Source organism: Nicotiana attenuata, unplaced genomic scaffold, assembly GCF_001879085.1.
Source record: "Nicotiana attenuata strain UT unplaced genomic scaffold, NIATTr2, whole genome shotgun sequence".
Classification (NCBI taxonomy): domain Eukaryota; kingdom Viridiplantae; phylum Streptophyta; class Magnoliopsida; order Solanales; family Solanaceae; genus Nicotiana; species Nicotiana attenuata.
In genome coordinates this window covers 314,251-321,991 of record NW_017670469.1, presented here as the reverse complement: position 1 = coordinate 321,991, position 7,741 = coordinate 314,251, and positions in this window count along the sequence as shown.

The following is a 7,741-nucleotide window of genomic DNA, read 5'->3' as shown; positions in this document are numbered from 1 at the left end:
CACAAAGGGTTAGTTCGTGCATTCTGGCATCGTCATCCTACTCCACAAGATCTAAGGGCCCTTCACCTCCTCCTCCGCCAAGTCCTATCAAAAGCAAGAACAAAGCAAAAATGGAGAACGTGAACAACATCAGAAAGGACGACTCAGCTAAAAGGGTAGAGGTTCCTCAGGGTGTTCAGGTATCCAAAGAAAGTGCCGCTCAGCTCGAACAAAAGTTACTGAAATTTCAAGAAGAACCAGACCAAGTTCGGAACTTGGTAGGTCTGTCATTCTCTCTCACGACTCCAGACATCAACTTTCCCAAAGCTCAATACCCCATGCCTCCACAGGACATCCCGAAGCCGCAGAGACAACCCGCTACTCATCAAAATTGCACACATGTCACAACAACGCTCCACTCCTCATCCCTGAACCATCAAGTGATCATCCCTACCACATTCCCATCTATGTGGAAACCATGCCACAATACACTCAACCCATTACAAACACACCAGAATCCGAGGACAAAGACTCTCTCATCAAGAACCTAGCAGCCGAGTGTCACGACCCCAGTTCACCCTTCATGAACATGTCGTGATGTCACCTAGTTCCTACAACTAGGTAAGCCTAACAGTGCGGAATAACAAATTAACATTTGCGGAATAATTAATTAAAACTGAACATACGGAAATAACAACTGTATATAAGGCCACTCGGCCTAAACAACTCAAAAATATGCGGAAGTCTACAACTAAATCCCAAAACCTGGAAACTCACGGGAAACACAGGCTAATAGAATGTAGTGATCTGCTCTACACCAGAATGTCTAACAACATGAAAGGAAAGAAAGGAACTATCTGCTAAAGCCGGAATAGAGTAGAGACTCCTGGTATGCGGACGTAGCAGATATACCTCAAGTCTCAGCTAGAACTCTCCACCACGAGGATGATACACCTGGGAGGAAGTACCTGGATCTGCACATGAAAAACATGCGCAGGAAGGGCATGAGTACACCACAGCGGTACTCAGTAAGTGCCAAGCCTAACCTCGGTTGGGTAGTGACGATGAAGGTCAGGGCCCTACTGAGATAACATAATAAATAATGAGATAACAGAAACAGTTTAAATAAAGTCTACAACGAGAATTCTAAACCAGGTAAATAAGGAAAAATAGTAATAGAAAGCAAGGTACAATACAAGGAAAACTGCCCTCAACAAGGAATAATAGCCGGGGATCTCTTGGTATCCTCATCATATAAACTAGGGATCTCTTGGTATCCCGAGGATCTCTTGGTATCCTCATCATATACACTAGGGATCTCTTGGTATCCCGAGGATCTCTTGGTATCCTCAATAAGTAAGGATCTCTTGGTATCCTCATCATATACACCGGGGATCTCTTGGTATCCCAGTATATATATATAGAAACACATGTGCCAGGGATCTCTTGGTATCCCGCACCCTCAGTCCAGAATATCTCAAGTACAGGGGGATCTCCCGGGAAGCCGTCCCGTAGTCCCAAATTAAACACACAACAACAAGCAACTCATAATCTCAGAATAATGCTAAAAGATCAGGACAAGAAATAGTAAATTCTAGCCTAACATGCTCCACAGAGTACAAATAGCACAGCTAAACAATTAGCAAGTAAGCCAGATAAACATGGGCCTCTAAGCTAGCACAGGTATACACTTACAGTTTAAAATGAACAAGTAAACATGTAATCTCAATTTAAATACTTCAAGTAGAAACGGGTTTACAACAATTAGCTCAAGTACGCGCTCGTCACCTCACGTACGAGGCATTCAAATATTCAAAGATCATGTCCTAAAGGGAATAGTTCCCCACACAAGGTTAGACAAGCCACTTACTTCGAACCGGCTCAATATCAAATAGAAACCACGCTCTTGCCACGAGTATCCTACTCCAAATGGCTCAAATCTATTCAATTCAATTACACATCATAAATAACATCGCAACACCTGGTTTTGCTAATAAATTCAAAGCTACAGCATAAAATTAGGTGAAATGACCAAAATGCCCTTCAGGACAACATCTCGGAATCGAATAATTTTCACATTTTTAGAACCCTCATACTCTCACGAGTCTAACCATATAAAAATCTCCCAAATCGAAGGTCAAATGCCCGCTCAAAACTCAATAGATTAGGCAATGAAGTTTTACCCCAAATTATCCAATTTTTTGATCCTAAATTCGAATTCCAATGATGTATTTAACTATATAATGATGAAATATAACAAAAAGGGACCAAAGAAACGTCACCCAGTGATCTTCTCTTCGAAACTCACTCAAAATCTCCTAAAACCGAGCTCTCAATTGATTTCTCCAACTTATGAAATTAAAACCCTCGAATTTCGTTATCTGTACAGTGAATGCCGCTTCTGCGGTCTTGGGACCGCTTCTGCGGTCCCGTTTATGCGAAACACTGGGCGCTTCTGCGGCTTCTTTTAAAAGGTCATACCTCCGCTTCTACGGATAAATAACCGCTTCTGCGGTTCCTGAGGGGGGGACCAAACTCGCTTCTGCGATGAGCGAGCCGCTTCTGCAGTTCCCAAGCCGCAGAAGCGAAAATACCTGAAGGAACAAAATACCAGCTGCTGCAAACTTAAAAATTTTCCTCCGTTAACCACCTGGAATCATCCCGAGGCCCCCGGGACCTCAACCAAAAGCACCAATACCACCTAATACCTTATTCAAACTTGTACCAATCTTGAAAACACCTAAAACAACACCGGAAACCCGAATTAATCAAAGATTCAAGCCTAAGAACTTCAAATTCCTTCCAAATACGATTTCAATCAAAAACCTAACCAAAACACGTCTAAATGACCTGAAATTTTGCACACACATCCCAAATGACATGACAGAGCTACTGCAACTTCCGGAATTCCAAACCGACCCTCGGATCAAAAACTCACTATCGGACCGGAAACTTCAAAAATTCAAACTTCGGCATTTCAAGTCTAAATGAGCTACAGACTTCCAAAATACATTCCAAACCCGCTCCCAACCCCGAAATCACCTAACGGAGCTAACGAAACCATCGGATTTCCATTCCGAGGTCCTCATCACACTGTTCCGACTTCGGACCATTTTTCAACACTTAAGCTATCATTTAGGGACTAAGTGTCCCAAAACACTCCGAATCCTAACACCGAACATCCCGGCAAACCAAAATAGCAAAAATGAACTTAGGGGAAGCAGTTAAGGGGGGATCGGGGCGTAAATTCCAAAAATAACCGGCCGGGTCGTTACATCCTCATACACTTAAACATTCGTTCGTCCTCGAACGAGCATAGAGAACATACCTGAAGTAGTGAAAAGATGAGGGTACTGGCTGCGCATATCCCGCTCGATCTCCCAAGTCGCCTCCTCGGCCGGCTGACCCCGCCACTGAACCTTTACTGAAGCAATGTTCTTTGACCTCAACTTCCTGATCTGTCTGTCCAATATAGCCACTGGCTCCTCAACATAGGATAGATCTTTGTCCAACTGGACTGAACTGAAATCCAACACATGCGACGGATCACCGTGATACCTTCGGAGCATCGAAACATGAAATACCGGATGAACTCCGGCCAAGCTGGGAGGCAAGGCAAGCTCATAGGCAACTTCCCCAACTCGTCGCAAGATCTCAAAAGGGCCAATAAACCTCGGACTCAACTTTCCTTTCTTCCCAAACCTCATGATGCCTTTCATAGGCGAGACCCGAAGCAGAACCCACTCACCAACCATATATGAAACATCACAAACCTTCCTGTCCGCGTAACTCTTCTGTCTGGACTGGGCTGTACGGAGTCTAACTTGAATCGTCTTAACCTTCTCCAATGCATCCTGTACTAACTCTGTGCCCAATAGTCTGGCCTCACCGGGCTCAAACCAACCCACCGGAGATCTACACCTCCTACCTTATAAAGCCTCATACGGCGCCATCTGAATGCTGGACTGATAACTATCGTTGTAAGCAAACTTCGCCAGTGGTAAGAAATGATCCCAAGACCCTCCAGTTCCATGATTCAATGTTTAACTCCTCATGCACCTTACCGTGCTACCACAACTCAGTTGAGCACACCAGCTTGATCAATTCTGAAGATATTCCTTTTTATTCAAGCAAATAAGCCTTAGAGCCCAATTCCAACATCCGGAATTTTATGCCTGACCTATTTCCAGCATATGATCACCATAACAATCACTACACGCTATACCCAAACATGGCTGCATAACTTGCTGAAGTTCACACCTCGCATCACTTTACTCCCCGGACCATAGTAACATTTCCTGATCGACTTAGTCAAAAATTCCACGAATCTGATGCTCTCATTGCACCCCATGACATGCACAGGCCTCACTCTAACTCTTGCAAGGCCGTCACAACGGAGAGATGTGCGAAAATTCATAATCGACTGCCGAGTCAACTAATCACTGAGTCTATACTCCTCACAAGAAGCATTACCTCATTCTGAACCAATTAATGGTCTTTGCCTCTTAATAAATATTTCACGTAATCAGATTGCACTGATCCTAAATCCAACAATCTCGTCTCACCCAGTACGAATGCTCAAACAATAAGCCACCCCAACATAAAAGTCTCATATGATGTCACAATGCGCCAATAGGCTACCAATTAGAATGCGATAATAAAAAAAGGAAAGTAAACTCTGAAAAGAAATTTCAATTACCCCGCTCGCGAATCGTACATGCGACGCGGGCGCGCAGCTAATATGAGCCTCCTCCAGAAAATAGGAAACATAACACAATAAACAGATATGGGAAACTGTACTGAACATCACACTTGTTGCGGCGTGCAACCCGATCCGAGCAATCATAACCATGGCGGCGTGCCACTCGATCCAAATAACATACCCGTGGCGGCGTGCCACCCGATCCACACATGGAGCTCACATAAGGAGATGTACATCGAGCTAAATTGCTCATTACAACAAGATAGTAAGCATCAGTCATAACCATGCTAAGTGTATAACACCATTCCCTGGGGAGACATATAACGCTATAATCCACAAACTCGGGCACAACTGAGGTGCGATACAAGATCTGAATCTCAAGAGCCATTCTGCTCATATAACATCATCGCCACGTGGAACTTCAACACACAAAAATTTACCAAGCCGTCTCATAACTCATACGACGCAATACATCATTACCTGGAATAGCTGATGACAAAATAGCACCCCGACTGTTCCTCCATAAGGAACGCTCGCTGAAACGAACACAACTGGCCTGATATAAAGCCCAGCTCACATATAAATCAATCCACTGATCTCAAGCCGATTTCTGATTGCACCAACTTGGCTAATAACCTTTCAAAGGTCCATAGTAACCCCCTTTTCCTCATAACACATAATAACAACCATCATAACTGGAGCAACCTCCTCAGTTCGCAACCCAACAAACAAAGTTCCCTCCCGGCATAAATTCTCAAATTAATGATGTTACCACAATCCTCATACCTGGTTTAAATCTTTAGTCAATCAAGTGACTACATGTAACACTTATACAATCTTCCCGTGGGACACACTCCCACAATCTTCCGAAATGAATAACGGGTTCGCACATCTAAACCATCGGCCGCACTAATGCTGAAAAGCGATAAAGAATCCTTAACCAGGATGCAAAGCCTTTTTCACAACACATCGATCTCAGGTGACACTGAAGACAATACCAATTTACTTTAAACATTCCATCCTTTTTCTTGCTCATCCGAGCTCGTGATATCTTTGTCCACACCGAGCTGTTACCTTGATCTTTACTTCGAATCCCATACCACTCACTGCACCTAACATGACACATACGACTTCGGGACCGCTAATAGGCTAACACTTCATCACTTAAAAGCTTTTCACTTAACTCACTTAAGGAGAACCATAGCAACACTTAGGTGAATTCTCATAATCGTAGAATATGCAAACCTCTAAGTAGTGGCCTGAGCCACCATGGCCATTCCAGGATCCGCCTACACATGACAGGCCATATCAGAAAAGTGCTTCTGAACAACATTAATTTCGACGACCGACAAGTCTCACACGCACCGCCACAAATCACACGCATGACTTGATCACGCTGAAGGAATTGACCCCTACCACCAATACGCCAACTCAACTATGTTTAACCAATATATCTTCCTTCGATTTACCCCGACTGCCTTAGTAATAACAATAACTCCTTTCAACATATAACACACTCCATCCGCACTCACCCCGGGTGACCTGGAACCGCGAGACCATGCTGTCTCAAATCCCATGAACCATTTCATACCTTCCTTGGGCGTACATTCGCACCCTCAACTGACATGCCCATTCCACTAACCCTTCTACGAATCCGAAGTCCTTTCTTATCCTTCTCTCAAGTCTGAACATGAGCCAATTAGGCCAACCATAACACCCTTTAACAATTCCTTTGCTCTAATTACCACTTATTTTCTTTTCCCGTAGCGGAGTGACCCAGAAATATGCTAACAACCTGAAAACCTCGCAAGTGGTTAACCATGCAACCCAATCATAGGCGGTGGGACTCTCCCACTTAGCTTGAAGCCACTATTACACAACTCTGGAGTTCACCAGGATTCTTAATCTCTTATTGACATAACCTTGCGCAATCAACCACTAAAATTCTCGATATCTTAATGTAGAAACCCCCTTTTTATACTCTGAATCATTAACAACATTCGCACGACCGATCCCTTCACTGTATAACCAACAGAATTCTTCGCAGAAGCATCGCCAACCACGCGACCGCTAACCTGCTCACAAGAATAACTCACCTGTAGAAATCACTCCCTGACATCTCCTAACACTGCTGCACGGGGCACAATCACCACGACATCAATAACTCATCCTGAGTTCGAGCTCACTCTCCAGGTGCACAATTTCATTCACCTTTCGTGGGCATCAATTAAATGTGCGGCAGTATTCTTCCAATTCAAAGGTATGTTGTATCCTTCTTCATTCAAGAAGCTCATTCCCGTTATATCAAATCTCCCGCCGCATAATAGCTCATACTTCTAATTAAATCCGTAGGCCCCAAATCACCAATCACCAATATTCTCAGGTCACTCCAAACTCTCCTTAAGGTGCATGGTCATCCCACTGCAAAGCCCATATGCAACTCCGCCACTCTCCCACTTTGGCGGAACTCATCCCCTTAATCGACTACTCGGCCCTTGGCCGCTTATACTCGGACTCCTAGAAATTTTAGCCACCGCCCGACACTTCCCACGTGTCTTTCCTCATCCTTTGCTGCTCAGCCGCTACCTTAAATAGAGTCTATCTTTGTGGAACTTGAACCCACAATTGCTGCTGACTTTAAACCTTTCCGAAGGTCATCTTCCTCGAGCAGCACGCGTCCTCACCATCCGTGAGAGAATAGAAGGCAGAAGTTTAGGATTGTGATGTCAAAAATCTCGCACGACAGGGAATTAAATAAAGTGAAATTTTCCTAACGGTTACATAGCCTCTCGTAGATAAGTACAGACGTCTCCGTAACGATCAGCGAGACTCTAATAAATCGGCCTGTGTTCCGTGACTCCTATGAACCTAGAGCTCTGATACCAACTTGTCATGACCCAGTTCACCCTTCATGAACATGTCGTGATGGCACCTAGTTTCTACAACTAGGTAAGCCTAACAGTGCGGAATAACAAATTAACATTTGTGGAATAATTAATTATAACTGAACATACGGAAATAACAACTGTATATAAGGCCACTCGGCCTAAACAACTCAAA